Raw genomic sequence first — 17,555 nt, forward strand, 5'->3', positions numbered from 1 at the left:
AGGTGAGATGGTGGAGGAAATTTGGAAGTCTAGTTTTGAACATGTTAAGTATGTGAACTTTGCTAGTGGATGATGAAGAAGTATTGTGTAGAGTTGAAAAATATGATCTGGAGTCCATGGGAAAGACTGGAAAGGAAATAGAACTGTGAGGGTCATCAGTACATTGATGGCAACTCAAACCATGAAAGGAGTGGGGAGCAAGTATAAATAGAGAACAAAAGATAAAAGACTCAAAGATTGATCAAATTCAGTATTTCAGGGGGTGGGGAGTGGACTATTTCAGATAAACTTATGTATCACGAAAGGCTGAACGTCTGTTTACAGAACTACTAGTAGTCTAAATAGTTGTATGCTATTTGGGTTGATTCATAGTCAAAGTTATAAACCAGAAGAATTTTTATTTCTAGAATTGTTATTTCATAGATAGATAGATAGATAGATAGATAGATAGATAGATAGATAGAGAGAAACTGACTCAAATTCTTTTCACCTTGTTTTCAAATACATGTAAACCAAGGAGAGACTGTGAGACTATTCACAACTTTCACTCCCAAGCTTTTCAAGCCTCCTACCTTCTGATGCTCTGGAAGCTAAAACTATATGTGATGTCAAGGAATCATCAGATTCTAGAGAAGCATCCTGTATTGCCTTTTCTTAGCTTTTTGGCAACTCCTGGAAATCCTTACTATTTCTTGGCTTCTCGCTACATCACTCCAATCCCTGCCTTCTTTTGCCATGATCTTCTCTGTGTCTCTGTATCTTCTCCCTTTCAGCTCTTGTTAGGATACCCATTCCTGAATTTAGAGATGTTTTCATCCTAATCCACATTGATTTTATCTTGAGATTCTTATCTTAATCATGTCACCAAATATCTTTATTCCAAATGAGACCACATCTTGAGGTTTCCGGTGGACATATATTTTTGCAGACCACTTTCAACTTTCTTCATATAATTCCATCAGGACAATAGAAGTAAACCAAGATTATTTCTTGGAAAACCAGAGGTACAAAATCATCTTTAAAAAAAGTAGGGGAAAACACTACAGAACAATGATAGACTAAGTCTCGTCCATAGTTAATGGATTAGAGATTACTCTTGGGTGAGATTTTCTCACTCACTGAAGTGAAGAAAGACAAGACTTCTTTGAACATTGCATGAGTGTGGCTTAACCAAATCTGAGTATCACTAAATCTCTAACATTTAGAGAAATTTTAAAGAAGTTTGAGAATAGTATATTAGAAAAGCATTTATGTGAGCCTTAAAAACAGAATGAAAGTAAAGAAAGATTTCATATTCATAAGGCAATGCGAAAGAAAAAGAAATAAAACAATTTTAAAATATGGTTAAGTGTTAAAAGCTTAAAATATGGTTAAGTGTTAAAAAAAGAAAGAAGGCAACACTAAAAGAAAATTAATTACATCAGTGGCATATGTATAATTCCTTTTAAAATACAATGAGGCAAGGAAAGAAATCTGTACTGCTTTTTTAAAAAGTAGAAACCAGTGATTCAAATTCTGGAAATATATTGATACAGGTTTTAGTGAAACATTAATAAAGAATTACATATGGTAAATTTTACAAATCAGTGTAGATACATGTCACTATGATTTCACCATCAGAACACTACTGCCTAACAAGCATCCCTACCAAAAGAAAGAATATGGCTAACGCCTCCAAAACATCCCTCCTGCCTGCTTCTAGTTATTGCCACTTCAGCAGAGTACATGCCTTTCATGGAGGTGGTATGTGTACATAACACAGAGCACGTGTTGTGTTTTGGATTACATACATAACACATCTTGATACTTTTTCATCCTCTTTCCTTCTCCTTCCTCCCCATTCCTTCCAACTGTTGATCTCTTTTCCCATTTGAGAAAGGTCTACCTCTCTACTTCCTGTTATCTGTCTTTTATTTTTCTCTTTATTTGTAATTTGGGTTCACGTATGGGAGAAACAATGTGATACTTAAGCTTGTGTGTCAGATTTGTTTGACTTAACAATGTGGTCTCAGGGTGAATCCATTTTCCTACAAATGATTGAAGCTCATCTTTCTTTATGTCAGAGTAGTAGTCCATTATGTGTAAATAATAAATTTTCTCTGCTCATTCATCTGTTGATGGGCATGTAGGCTGATTCCAAGACTTAACTCTTATAAATTATACTTTTCATATATCATATTGATGGGTGTAATGGTTTGTGTTTGGACGGCCCTCCATGCAGTCATGGAGGTGGCTGAGTCTAGCATTTGTGATTGGTTCATTGTCTAGTGCTGAGAGTGGTGGTGTAAGTGCTGTACCCTCCTAGAGGCAGATAAGTAGCATACAATGTAAGGAAAGGAAGAAGCTGTGCTTTTCCCTTTTGACCTTTAGCTCTTGTCATTTATAGCTGCCATGAACAGCTGCCCCTTGGCCACACCATCCTGCCTTGGAGCCCACTAAATGTGGACTGAAACCACCAAAAACTGTAAGCTGAATAAACTTTTCCTTCTCTCATTTTGGGTGTGTCAGGTATTTTGTTTCAACAATGTGAGAAAAGTGGCCAAGAGAATGGATATGCACATATCACTGTAGTACTACACCTTTAAGTCTTTTGGAAAGATACCCATAAGAGGAATAGCTAAGTTGATGCATTTTGTTGTTAATGACAGTACATCTATTTTCTTATTAATGAACATTTAGGTTATCTTCAATTTGGGATTCTTATTTCAGAGTTGCTATGAACATTCTTAGTGAGCCTCTATATTTCTCAAGACATGCAAAGAAATAGAATACCTAGGAGTGGAAATGCTGAGTCAAAATGGTTGTTTATGTTCCATATAGCAAATACTGTCAAATAGTTTTCAATCTATTTGATGACTATTTTCAACTATAGTTTGCCAAATTATAAAGGCAAACATAAATACAGGATCCATGAGAAGTGCTTGTGGCAGAGGTCTTGGTCCTTCAAGGCTATCAGTGCTTCTTTAGGTTGCAGAGTCACCAGTAGAAGCTTCACTAAGAATTTGCTAAAAGGATCTCTTCAGCTGAAGCAAAAATAAAGATCAAAAAGAATTCAAAAGGACACAAAGAGGCAGAGTTCAGAGACTGAGAAAATCAATTCCATAGCAAAAATTAGTGATGGCAGACATTCGGTATGAAAGGAATTTAATGCCTGTTTGCCAGAAGTGTTCTGATATCCAAAAGAGGCCTCCCTGAATTGGAATATCATGGAATTCAATAAAGACAGGACCTTCAGCAGCTTGGAGTGTGTGCAATAGGGAACGAAAGAGTGTAAAGTAAAGTAAAACGGTAGATAATTTGGAGGGGACATGTGATGCTTCATTCAAAAAACCCTTCAATGAAGGGCTTGTTGCCCAGCTTCTTGGTCTTTTTGGAGTTACCTAGAATATAGAGAACCACCTGGACCAATTCACTGAGTTTTCTGGTTAATCTACAGCCAGTGACTAGGGACTGTGTTAGGAGAAATCCCTAGTCACCCCAGCCCAAACTCACAACTACTCTGGGTCACTTCAGCTGCTCTGGGTCACAGTCAGTATTATCTTGGGCCTACACCATTGCCTTACTTCTCACTCCCCTACCTATTCATGTTTCTTTTTCTTCCTTTCTATAAAAGTGTCGATTATCCAAGGTGTTTTTAAATAAATATCCTACATACTAAGGTCCCTTTCAGAGTCACTATCCCAAGAAAGGCAACCCTTACAAGAGCTGCTTCCCAAAAGGCAGGCCTAGCTCTAATGGTGCTCACTCTACTGTTATAACAACGTCTTATAGAACCAATGTGAGGGGGCTGGGGATTTAGCTCAGCGGCATAAGCACCTGCCTTACAAGCAGGCGGTCATGAGTTCGATCCCCGGTACCGATAAAAATGAAAAAAAAAATGAAAAAGACAAAAAGAACCAATGTGAGACTTGATTTTTGAACTACTTCCATTGGGAAGATTCCCTAAGCATCACACACAATCCAGTGAAAGAGCCTCACCAACTGCTAAAAGCTTTCCTCTAGTTCTTCAGTATCTGTCTCTGGTTGAAACTGAGCACAAAGGAGGTGGGTTTGGACTTTAATTTCTTTAGAATTTAACTTAAAATAGGAAATGGTTTTAATTGAAGGAACTTTGGTTTTATCCCAAGCATATGATAGAAACAACAACAATAATAAAGGGGTTATATTATTCGAGCAAGAGAAACTTTTCATACTACTGCTGCTATATTTTTGTGAAAGTTTTGCGCTGTTGTTTGGGTTAACAACTCTTGAGTATATTAGACAGGGTGGGTGGGAGTAAGTTGGAAAGAGAAGTAGAATGGGGAGCAATAGTTTAACTCACAGTGCAACATGGTTTCAGAACTAATTTAATAAATACCCTATTCGCAACCAGTGTTTTTCTCTCCATGAAAACTAAATTGCCCATTAAGTAGTGAAGCTTAATGAAGGTGGAAACAAAAATCACTTTGTTAAACATGCACGGTTATTTGTTCAAAAATTAAAAGATCAAAAGTTGATGTTAGGAACAATTCTCTAGACAGATTCTTTATTCCCCTACAAGAAAAAAAAAAAAAAAGGTCTGCAAAAAAATAATGTATCTGTATGCATTTGTGCTCTCTCCCTCTACCCCACCACTCTTCTGGGTGACTTTTCTGGCTCCAGAAAATAGGGAAATGTGAATACACATATCCCCTGTGGTATATACCCATAGTTCCTTACAGGGAGAGCTCATTGTCATGGCCAAGAATTCCCTCTTAAAGGTAGCATAGATGCCAATGGAAATTTTGCACTCAGAATTGGACTGGAATTACAGAACCAGTCCTGGGAAAGCATTTTGCATAGCAGTCTCAAATCTCTGTCAAGTTGATTGGTTTAAATGAAGGTTTTGGGAAAGCTCATATTGGTTTCAGATGTTAGAAGCTTACCAAATATAAAGCTAATGATCTGCCATGATGACTCTGAGCCATGATTCTATTCCTCACAGACTCTGAACTTGAACACGGTAAGAAAGAAAGTTTCTAACTGAAAAGAGCACTCCAGAAGTAACCTTAAATTACCAATGATAAGGATTGGGGTGTATTTGAGAAAGTTCACAAGACAATTTGAGGGGAAAAGAGGATATTATTGTTGTGGGATAAGTCTTCTACTATCAAATCCCTGGTTCCAGGCAGAATGATTTATACCTCAAAATTTCATTTGTGCCTAAGGCACAGATGGTGGGCACGTGTGCAACTCAATACACACCATTGTTATATGTTGAATTCAGAAGAATTGTCTGCCAAATATGGGACGAAAGAATGTCCTGAGATATTAGCAAAGGAAATTCCTTTAAGTCTTCTCATTGAAGACTGACTTGGTTTCTAAGGAGGCAAGGAAGTGAAGTGTTTTCTCTGTCATTCTGTATCTTATACGGTAGTTGCAGGGGAAAAAAAAAACAACTAAGAATAAATTCATTAAAATTACAAGGAAAAAATTGCAACAGGGACAAAGAACATATGCTAAAAAAGAAATTCACCTAAGGACATTTCAATGTGAACATGAATGGGAGAAACTCTATTTTGAATCAAGGCCACAGAATAGAAGACATCTAACTTTCAACAATGAATCCCAGCATTCCAGGTACAAATTCAATATAACTTGAGTTATTGGGTCAGGGGAAGTTGGCAGAGGGAGAAAAATTATGTTAAGAAAACAAAAGTCTAGATGAGCTCTTGCAATAGAAACCTCTGTGCACATTTGCAAAGCAGGAAATGAGTGAGTATCCAGATTTTCCAAACCTTCCTCACAAGGCCTTTTATGTGAGGCATATTAATGTTACTTTTAATAAATGGTTATGAAACATTACCAGTAATAACATAATGAGCAATTACATCAGCAGCTGTTCAATTTCTGTATGAAAGTATTTTGAATGAGAGAAACTTAGAGGAGTTTGTTATTTTTTAACTTTCTACAGATGAAATTGTTCTCATCTCTGTTGAGAAATCATTTCAGAAAAAAAATATTATCAACACCTGTGCTCCTTTGGCAGCTACCTTCACATTCCCTTCATAACCTGGCGTCAAGTTGTCCTTGAGTGGCCTATCCACACTTGGACTGTTTCACACGTCCTGATTTGGAAAACATCTGGAGAAGCTCTTCACATGCTCAAGGATGCATGGAGTGATGAAATAGCACACATGCCACGGGCCAGACTGAGCTGATGGCTCCTGGGGAATGGTTTAGGAAAGTTGTCTGCAGTGGAAAATGTGGTTGAGACATGTGATTCTTTATGACATGCAGTGGCCATTCACCCTCCAACTTAGCCTTCGCCAAACCTATTTGTGCAGCATGGTAAGAAAGTGGTGGTTTGGATCCAGCCAGTCCCAGCCTCCAAAGAATCACATTGTGTTTCAGAATCTCAGCCTGTTCATTTGTGGAATGAAGAAAAGACTGACATGGAAAGATATAGAAATCTACTGATGAAGTTGATGTTCAATAAATGTAACCCATTGTCATAAGCTTCTAATGGAAATAATGTAAGAATGAAATTATAGCCATCTTTTCTTATCGATTTCCCATAAGCCATCACTCATGTTTCTTCTGTCTAATAAATTGCTATAAAACCTCATTTAAAAAAATCTCAGACCACCCACTTTTGAAAATCATTGAATTGACTAGTTCCCTTTCTCTTCTCTTTTCACGGACCCAGCAATGAGATGCTTTGGTTACCAGCCCCAGTGGACTCCCAGACCTCACTCTGAAGCAAAGCAAAGGACAAAGACATAAACTACACAACCAATAATTTTTTTAAAAAATCCTCCCAAATTTCCTCCAGATGACTTATGATTCATTTCTGTGATTATTCTGCTTTCTCTCCACTAACTCAAAGTTCCCTGACCTTCTGTACCTCAGTTTCCCTTCTAAGTGAAGATTTTTTTCTTAGATCCTACTTGAAAAATCCAGGTGAATGACCTGTGTAGATGCCTCCCCTTGAACACACTTAATTTCATCAATGGGACAGAGACATCTAAGAATATGGAGACTTATTTTATTCTATCACCATGCTGAGACTGAAAGGTAGGGTGTGGCTTAAACTGGCTGGGAAAGGAGGCTTAACAAGATCTCAGAACACATGGACAGAACAGTTCTCAGAAGCCTGCACGTGGATTTTTCTTGAGAGCTCCTGCAGATTTTTGAAAGGATAACCTGGATGTGATGCCTATGTGGGGAATACAGCAACTGATGATTACCAGTACGTGCCTCCTCACAATGGCCCACTCTACACTGCAGGGTGTATTTTTATTTTTAATTTTTACACCCATTATACTCTCCCTAAACTTGTCCTATGGAACCTGTTTTTCCCCTGCCCTACTGCTTTTTACTCTACCTTTTATAAATGTGAAACCTTGCCATTGTTTATGCTTGTTTCATTAAATTCCTTTGGGGCAGAAAGGCCCAGGAAATCACATCTGAGCCTCCAGCACCTCAGAACCCGGTAACATCACTGGAATGAATAAAGAAAGGGGTGTTCTACTCTAAGCAGATGGGAGAAAAGCTAAGTAGAAAAAACAAAACATAAAATGACCATCTCAAGGTTTCAGTGAGCATCTCAGCATCTACCAAGATCAACCTCTTAAGTCCTTGTTCCCATGTTTATTAAAGATGAATGAAGCTTGTTACATAAAGCAAGGTATGGTAAAAGGTCAGTGGATAGGAAAGTTGGGCCCTGAGACAGGAAATAAGTCATTTATATTCTTAGGAGAGCCATTTTTATGGAAGAGGAAAGTGAAAACCAGAAAAGTTAAATTACTTATCCAGAATCACAAAGCTAGTAAGTCACAGGGCAGAACTCAAACCCAAGTTGACTGCCTGCAAAACCCATATCCACTCCCAAAGGTTTGGCTGTGACAACTAAAGAGCAATAAATGACTGGACAAACATTCTTCAAGGCTGGCCTACGGCTGGTGGGCAGCTGTGGGATCTTGCCCAAGAACTTGATATCCTTTGTCCTGCTCCTCTAAATAAAGGGAACACACTTGACTAGCACAAATATCCCTATAGTCTCTTATGTCCACAGTTAACTGTATCTGAAAGCCAGGGTAGTGGCTTAGAGAATTATTCTTTTCTAGAACAATGTCCTAGACGAATCACAGAGCAAGTCCAGCTTGCTTCCCCAAACATGTGCCATCACCAGGGTTGATTAGAGACTTTATCATCTATACATGTGTGTGGCCAGATGCTCAGCCCCACTGGGCTAAAATTATGAATCATCACAAATGGAGCTTAAAGAAGCGAATAAAATGAGACAGAAGAAATTCTGCAGAAAACACAAACCTTAGGAGACCACAATCAAACCAATGCACTTTCTTTCATGAGATCAGTCAGATTCTTTGATGATTTTTCATTGAGTACACATCCATTCACACATCAGGTCATTCACATTTGAATATGATCACTGTCCTCCTGTCTTTCCATCTCAGAAAAAGTTTTGACTCAAGTTCAGATTCTAACGTGAGGTGCTTGGCTCCCTCACCAGGGTTAGGATTGGCTGTGGAAAGACAGTAACGGTGAATCATCTCCTGAATAATGCATGGAAAGTTAATTAACTGAATTCACTTATTTGAATGATGTTGCTAAGAATTTCTTTTCAGAAGACAGTGAAAGAGTTGAATAAAAAAATCTTCCCCTAATGGTATGCCCTATCGTTTGTGTCACCAGGAAGTCACAGCAAAAATTCTGAAGGTGCTGAATATATAATTCCAATTGCTTTGTAGCTCTGTAATTACAAGGCTCTAAACACCCTGAGTTGACTTTTCTATCACTTATGGTGAAACCCTACTGCCAGCACAAGCAAAGCAATTTCCACTCTGCCTGTGGGAAGGAGCCCATCTCGAAGGAGCAGAGGCATTATAAAAACAGAAGTGCCTTCTTTCCCCTCTTCTCCAGTACTCAAATTTGCTGCTCATTTTTATTTCCCACTTTTAAATGCCAGCTAGCAAGCATCCAATTCTGTGTGCAGGGATTGTTTTCTGATTTCAAAGTCCTACAAAGCCCAAATTCAAGCAAGAAGGGGGATTTATTTCAGTGAAACTCTGAAGAGGATGGGAATGCAGGAATTTTTTTTTTCTTAATTGCAAGTCTGTTATTCATTATGCTCTGCTATTTCTACAAATTATAAGAGTAAGACAAAATGTGGGTTCATTCTTTTACCATCACTCAAATGCCATTCCGAGGATTCAATTTTGTTTCATTTCTGATTTTCTTTGTGTAGGATTTGTTTTTGTTGCTGTTATTTATTTTGTTACTTGTTTTTCTAATTTAATCTTCTTTAAATATTTTTTCTTAATTACTCAATCACCAAAGTTTGTACTCATCTAAAAATAACTTATAACTCCTCAAAAACTATTTGGTCTATTGACAATTTACTTCAAAAAGAATTTTAATTGAACTTTTATTCTTCAAATCCAATGTACTGATAGTTAACAGTAGAAACTCATCAGGTCTGCAGGGGAAGAAAAGCTATTAAATTTGTACCTAATTTTTCCTCATCTACAATTTTCTCTCTTGACTATACTGAGGCTCTTTGGAGGATATTTTGAAGTCTTGGAAAATGTTAAACTACTTACAAGAAGTTTTAGCCAAGTGTGGGGGCACACATCTGTAATCCCAGCATGCTAGAGACTGAGGCAGGTACATCATTTCCAAGACAAGGCCAGAGGCCAGCCTGAGATACACAGAGTTTAAGGCCAGCCTATACAATGTAGCAAGACCCAGTCTCCAAAACAAATTTGAATAACGTTTTGAGCTTAATTCTGCAAAATCACACAAAGTCTCAAGTTCTGTAAGGTGTGAATTTCCTCTGCTCTTATGCCAAGGAGCTGTGAGTGATGGATCAGCTACATAATCCCTAGACCTGAGTGGCTCTGAAAACAATAGAAATGCTTCATAGAACTCCATACCACATGCCAAAATGTCCCCCAAAGTCTGGACATCACACATTTTTACTCTTGGTTGAAGATGATATAAGCCAAAGATTACATGAGGAACAAGACCCAAGAAGATACCAAGGCTGGATGGAGGACAGGAACGCTCAGCAGAGCGGCATTCATAGGAGGTAACAGATGAAGCATGTGATGATGTCATCTGAGAAGAGGGGTGTTGTCTTTGTTTTAGCCATAATCCACTCAAGACCACTCTACTGAGTATCTACCGGATATTACAACACTAGACTGAAGAACTCCACCTGCAGAAAAGGTGAAAAAAAAAAAAAAGAAAGAGGAGAGGAGAAAGAAAAGGAAGAAGAAAAAAATTGTGCATGATCCCTGGGGAACAATCGAACACCTCTAGAATTTCACAACTAAGATTGTGTCTCTGCATATTTTCAACCTTGGACAAATGGGCTGACAGACTCTTTGGAGAGCTGTTAGTGACTTATCTACTTGGAAGTGGTAAGTGGCCACCCTGTGTTTATAGAAGGAATTGGATTAGGATCGTGGTGAGGGTCACTAGACGCCGGGGTGGTGGTAGGGAGTCAAAGAGATTCTCTATCAGGTAATGATTCAAGGAAGGGGAACAAAGCCTCAGCAAATGTAATCCAAATCGTGCCTTTTCTGGGAATGAGCTGAGATATTGGAAAGGAATTGAAAGATGAGAAAAAATGAAGTAATTTCCCCAAAGCTTGCAGCAAACTCCAAAGATAAGCAGTATAAGACAAGAACGCCTGACTCATCTTTGACAGTTTTACTGTACTTTTTTCATATTCATTGAATCCATGATTTTCATCTGCATGGCAATTGTCCCATTATTTTTCTATTTTTTGATTTTGACATAGTTGAACTAATTTTGATACTAAGGCAGATTACATTCTAATTTTAATACTTAAAAGTTTATGTCACCTTGAAAAAATTATTTTCCATGCCTGAATCATATAGTTACTTGTTTGTAAGATGGAGTTGGAAGGATGGATAATGTAACCAAGCAGAGTTGTAGAGAGGAAATGAACTCTAGGGTTCTACATACGATTATATGATTATAGCTCACAATATAGTTTTATAGTTTATGCAGAACTAGAGTAGAGAAACTCAGACTCCAAACATAAAGAAATGATAAGAAATTTGAGTCTAATTGCCGTGATTTGATCACTACTCAGTATATTTATACTCTGGAATAACACACAGTACCCATAAATATGTATAATTATGTATTACATAAAAGAAAAATTAAATTGTAACATTTAAAATGAAATGTCTTATAAGTGTTTGTTTACTCAGCCATTTACTTGCTAACATTTTATTCAATACCTATAAACACCCAGACCCTTTGCAAAGTCAGCATATAAAATAAATATGAACAAAATAAATATGACCCTTTGTTCTTAGTCTAAAGAAGGAAACATTAAATGGATAACAATTTTTTATTAACTAGAATGAACACTTGCCTAGGTATAGTATTTAAAGACATGAATTCATCACTAGTATTTATGAGCTTAGTTTTTCTTAATATAGAAGTGCTAGAATTAGTTGGTACAAGAGATTATTTCCCTTTTGTGCAGAGGTTTCATTTTTTTTCCAGTGGATTAACTCAGCTTTAAACCCAACCAGACAGAATTAGAATTTATTGAAAGGATAATACACATTTCACAAATTCCTTTACACAAAAGTCTGCAGTGAGTCAGGCTTTCAAAAGTGCCTGAAGATGGATTTATGCCACATGACAGTCATAATGGCTCATTTGAAGCAGTTATACAGTCTATTGAGTAAATAATACAAGTTCTATAAATTATGTCTATGCTGGGTTTACAAAATAGACTATGACTACTTCAGAGAAGCACAAACAATCTGATACATAAGTGGTTTATAAATGATATAAATACTGTGCAAGTTCAAGTTAATCAAATGACAAACATCCGAAGGAAGGCAGGTTTTTCGGGTAGACCTAAAAAGAATAAAATAAATGAAATGTGCGCCTGTGGTAAAAGTCTAGTCTCCTGTCTTGCAAATAACTAATGCCAATTAACTCCCCTAACAATAAAAAATATGTGGGAATGTAGCTCATGGCTGAATACTTGCCAAGCAGGTGTGAGGCCCTGGGTTCAATCCCTAGCTCCACAAAAGGGATTGGAGGAAAGGGTAACAGGGAATCAGGCAATTTTTGAAAATATATGAGAGGTGCTTTATAGACACCAGTCAGAATGTAGTTAAATTTAAAAGAGGAACTGAGATTATGAGAGGGAATTTTACAAAACACCAGAATGTTCTTCATGTCTATCTTCCTTCCTCTCAAAATTTCATTCTATGCTATTTACAAAATTGGCTTTCTGTATCTACTATTTTTCTTGTAGGGTCTCATGGTTTCAGAGTTTCCTTGCCATTCTTCTAGCCACGCCTAAGGACAGATCACCTATTTCTAGGTTTTAGCTTCGACTTCCTAGGAGGAAGATTCTCCCTCATCCCACTGTGTGATCACTGACTGAGGCACAGAGCTCAGGTGAGGAAGGAGTTCTTAGAGAGAAAAATGGCCTCCAGTCCGGGAAGACAGCCAAGTAAGTGTCCTCCAGAATGCTCTAACTGTGACAGGACTCAGAGGCAGAGGAGCACGCTTGACAACAGATTCAGCACACACGGGCTTGTTTTGGAGGCATCCATTCCTTTCCACTTCTGAGGGAGAGAAAGGCCTACAAAACTACAGTGTGCTGTCTGTTTTACAATGACTCAATTTACTTTATAATTTTCAGTTCTAATAAAGTATTCATGGTTTCCAGAATGCATTGAGAAAGAATTAAATAATATGCCCAAAAATAGAATTCTAAACATCAGAATGATGCACTATTTTTTATATACATATTTTTCTTATTTTTCTATACACACAAAAAAACCTAAATGTTTTAAATTTCCATTTTCTAAGTTTAGTCTCCATTGCAGAACCCTGTAAATAGATTTAGTTATTTCAAAAGTATCATAAGATTATAATCATCTTTATAAATTTAAATTCATTATTTATGAAATTCATTAGCCTAACCGTAAGTGACTTGATATATGTCACTTGGACTAGTTCCTCATTTGCCAGGAAAAATTACTGCAGATGATTTTCATAACAGTGTTGCAATACTTCTATAAATTTACAGTGCATAGCCTTGTTAATTTTCCAGATTTGAGGGTAGCGCTCACTCTGCCCAAAAATGCTATTTTCCTTTTCTTGTTCTTCTCTTTCATTTCTACAGCCATTGTCAGTGGTTCCCACAACATAAAAAGGAAAAAAAAAAAAACTGGGATGAGGGGAAGGAGAAAAGAAACAAGGGGGGGGGGGAAATATGCATCTAATTGTACTACTCATTCTATTAGTTCATTGAAAGAAACAGTGCTTCTATCGTTTGACCAATTTGGATGCCTATATCTGCTAATCTGAGCAATTTTGAAGACAAAAATGTGAAAAATGATAACAATTGTTAAATTCCTATCACCTTGTTTTGGAATTATGCTATGTTTTTACTGTTTTTCTTTTATTCTCTTTAAAGTAATTTAAAAAAATTTTTTATTCGAAAAAATTTTTGTATTGACTCACCAGGGGACCTTGGACATCACACTTTGTTTCTCTTATGAAATGGTACAATATACATGTAAGTGGACCAAGAGGCATTTATGGAGTATTTGGGAAATTCCTTGTCTACCCTAGTTCCTATGCTACCATTACAGACATAAATAAGGGTCAGAAATGCATAAGTCAATGTTTTGATGTTGAATATATTTTTCTTTTTTGTTTACATTTTTTTCTTTTAAAGAGAAAAAAATAACAGAAAAATCAAGAAGCAAACAAATCAAAAAACAACAACAACAAGCAAATGACAATAACAACAAAAAACAATAATAGCTATATAAGTTTTCAAAACAAGATGATAGGGATTTAACAATGGTTGTTATATTGCATATTGTTATCTTCAAAACAGTTGTTCAGGTTACCAGGCACAGAAATAAAACAAAACAGCAAAACAGAACTAAACACTGGATTTCAAAAACCAAAAAAAAGAAATCCCTCATAGTTGCTATAATGTATATTGTTATCCTCCAAATACATGCTCAGACTACCACCTTTACGCCTGCATAGTCAGTCCTCAAACAGTACAAGCATTAAGTTTTATGTTTTTGTTTGTTTGTTTTTGTTTCTTACTTCATCTCAGTCCATCATCTCAGTCCATTGCTTATGGGGGAAACCGGGGCTCCTCCGGTCCCCCAGCTCACAGACCTGCTGGCACATGGGAGGGTGTGGTTTGGCTTCTTGATTCTCTTCCCGTTCCACATGATGGCTGCCCCAGCTCATGGGAAGGCATGGAGATCTTTTTTCTGGAAAAAAAGAAAGAAGAGAGGGAGAGAAAGGGAGAGAGAGAGAAGAAAGCTTCAAAAGGAGAAAAGATAGCTATAATTCCAACAATCAATTTTGATATTTTGGTTGATTTTTTTTTCAGTTGTATGTATTGATAAATTTATTTTAGTTGAATCCAAATTGAATCTGCAAAACCATATACCAATTTTATTGAAATGTTTAATATCTTCATAATTTTTCTGAGACAGTGTCTTGCTATGATTCCCAGACTAGATTACAGTTCCTAGGTCCCTGCAATTCTCCTACCTTGACCTCCTTAATACCAAGACTATAAGAAACCATCACTGTGTCTCATTATTCACAAATTTGTAGCTACTAAAACATACTATTTCTTATGTATATGCTACCATTTGCCTAATCACACTCCTTTTTTATACTTGGTAGCAAAATTTATTTGGGCTGTTATAGCTTATAGATAACATAAGTTTAATTTTCATAGTTCAAGAAGCTAGAAAAACCAAGATAAAGGTGCCATCAGTTTCGGTGTCTGGCGAGGGCTCCCACTTTGGTTCACTGGGTACAGGAGCTGGATGCCTTCAAGGGAACCTTTTATAATGGCACTAATCCCATTTTGAAGACCCCACCATAATGATCTAATTACCTCACAATGGCAACACTTGCCAATAGCATCAGCCCAGGGCGTAGGATTTCAACATATGAATTTGGGATGGACAAAAACATTCAGACCAGAGCATTTAGAGTATTTGAAATTATTTTAACATGTATTATCAAATTATTCTTATAACTATGTCACAAATCAGTATTTCCAGAGGTACTTGAATGTGTCCTGTGGGATAAAGAAATCCCTTCACGAATGCTGAGTGTTGACTTCTTTGAATGATTCGAGAGAAATCATAAATTTTAGTAATTTTATACTGTCCTTATTTTGATTTCTCTTATTTTCACCTAACTTCTCTCTCTCTCTCTCTCTCTCTCTCTCTCTCTCTCTCTCTCTCTCTCTCATGTCCTTCATATTTTTGTAGGATTAGATTGGTGGTCATGAACTCCCCCAGTTCCTCTTTGTCATGGAAGCATCTTGTTTCTCCATTAAGTTTGATAATTTTGTAGGATACATCAATCTGGATGATAGGGTGTTTTCTTTCAGGACTTAAAATACTTCACTCCAAGCTCTTCTTGATTTGATGGTTTGTGTTGAGAAATCTGTCATGATTCTGATGGATTTTCCTTTATAGATGTTTCTTTTCTTGACAGCTTTTAATATTCTTTCTTGTGCTGAATTTCTGGGATCTTGATTATTATATGTCTGGGTGTAGATCTATTTTGGTTGTAGCTGGCTAGAGTTCTGTATGACTCATATATCTGAATATCATTTTCTTTTCCTATGCTGGGGAAATTTTCTTTAATTATTTCTGTAAATAGCCTTTGTATTTCATTTGTGTTTGCCCCTGCTTCTTCACTCACATTTTTTATTCTTAATTTATAGATCCTCTTGTCATCTTCTATCCTTTGTATTGTTACTTCTTAGTTCCTTGTTATTTTTAAGAAATCATTCCTTTCATGATCACACATTGCAAAACTGTCTTTAAGGTTTGATGATCTATCTTTAGTTTCTTTCAAGCAGTTTTGCCAGCTTTCCAGGGAGTTTTTAATTTCCTGGTAATTTTTTTAAATCTGTTTCATGTATTCTAATTTTTTAATATTCTTCATTGAAGGTTTCTCTCTTTTTTCTATGCTCCTCTATTCATCCACCTGTGTCTTCTTGAGAGGTGTTTAGTATTTCTTTTATTATTTTTCTTATATCTTTCTTTACTTTTATTAGTATTTCTGTTTTGAGTTCTTTTATAATGTCACAAAGGTATTTCTTTATGTCAGATGCTGCTTCTTCTGAAACTGCAGGTGTGCAATCCCTGATCTCTTCTGTGTTTACCTCTCGTGGGCCAGGACTGTTTGGGTTGGAGGCTGGAGACTTCCTTTTGTTTCTTCCTCTTGTCATGTTTCTGGTTTCCTCTAGACAAGTGGGTACTGGGGGTATCCAGCACTGCCTGTATTGGTTAAGATTACTCTGAAGTGTGCTGCCTAAGGGTTGCTGTCCTCCCCAGTCTGCTGGTCACCACTGTAGTACAAGCAGGGGTGAGGCAGGCTGGCCTCTCCCTTCTGAGCTGGTCAACCACTGGGGGAGTCTTCACCATGTTAGTATGTGCTGCATGGACAGGGCTGGTTAGGGATAGCTTTAGGGAGACATCCTTAGCTATTGGATCACTCACAGGGGCAGGACTCAGTCGAAGCAATTCTTATTGTTCTGCACTAGGGGTGGCTGACTGAAGCCACTTCAGTTCTGGTTCTGGGTTTATCTTGCATGACTCAAAATGTCACCTGGCCAATCACCCCCACTCCCACAGGAGTACTGAGTTCCCCATTCACCACATGCCAGTGCAGATCTCCAAGACAGTGCTGTTCTGCACTCTGCCACTCCCTTCCATGACCCTGTCCTCCTATGAGGCCCGGGCTCACCAACCCCCAGCTTCACCAGGACCGTGAGTTTTCAGATTCCAGTGGTGTTTTGCATACAGTGGGACCAGCTCCAGTGAGAGTATATCTGGCTACAGCCTTCCATCCATGTTTTTCTTTTCTTTTTTTTTTTTCTTTCTTTTTATTTTACCCTTTAGTTTCTTCCTTCCTGGGTCCATCTCCTTCCATCTGGTCTTCTCCAGGAGGCTTTATTACAGCATCTGAGCTGTTTCTCAGAGAGACTCTACTTTGATCTGCCATCTTCCCAGCTTCTCAGAATGCTCATTTTAACCATTTCATCTTTACATGGAAAAATCAAAGGGGCAAGAGAAGATAAAGAAAGAGGAGAGAGAAAGAAGAAAAGAGAAGGGGAAAAAAAGAAAGAGAGAAAGGTAAAAATATTTTGTGGTAAATCACTTATCCAAACACTACATACTATTTTTCTGGTTACTTTATAAAGGACAGAGTTGGTTAATATATTACAGATTCTCCATAGTGCTACCATAAAGAACCTGCTTTATTGTTCAATGTCTTATTTTTCAAAATGATTTCAATCATCTTTAAGGCACACAAATTAGATCACTCAGTGAATAATGCACATATCTTGAGGAGTACACTTACTCAATTGACTACATAAAAGAAAGCAAACTGCAGGTAATGTTTAGCCCACACTTATTTCCTGCCATGCACATTAAACACTGTCTTGGGTCAAGCTTAGTCTATAAAGTAGTTACTTCCCATATGTACATTTT

The sequence above is a fragment of the Cavia porcellus genome, unplaced genomic scaffold, assembly GCF_034190915.1.
Source record: "Cavia porcellus strain 051 isolate PalLab524CR breed Dunkin Hartley unplaced genomic scaffold, mCavPor4.1 scaffold_10, whole genome shotgun sequence".
Lineage (NCBI taxonomy): Eukaryota > Metazoa > Chordata > Mammalia > Rodentia > Caviidae > Cavia > Cavia porcellus.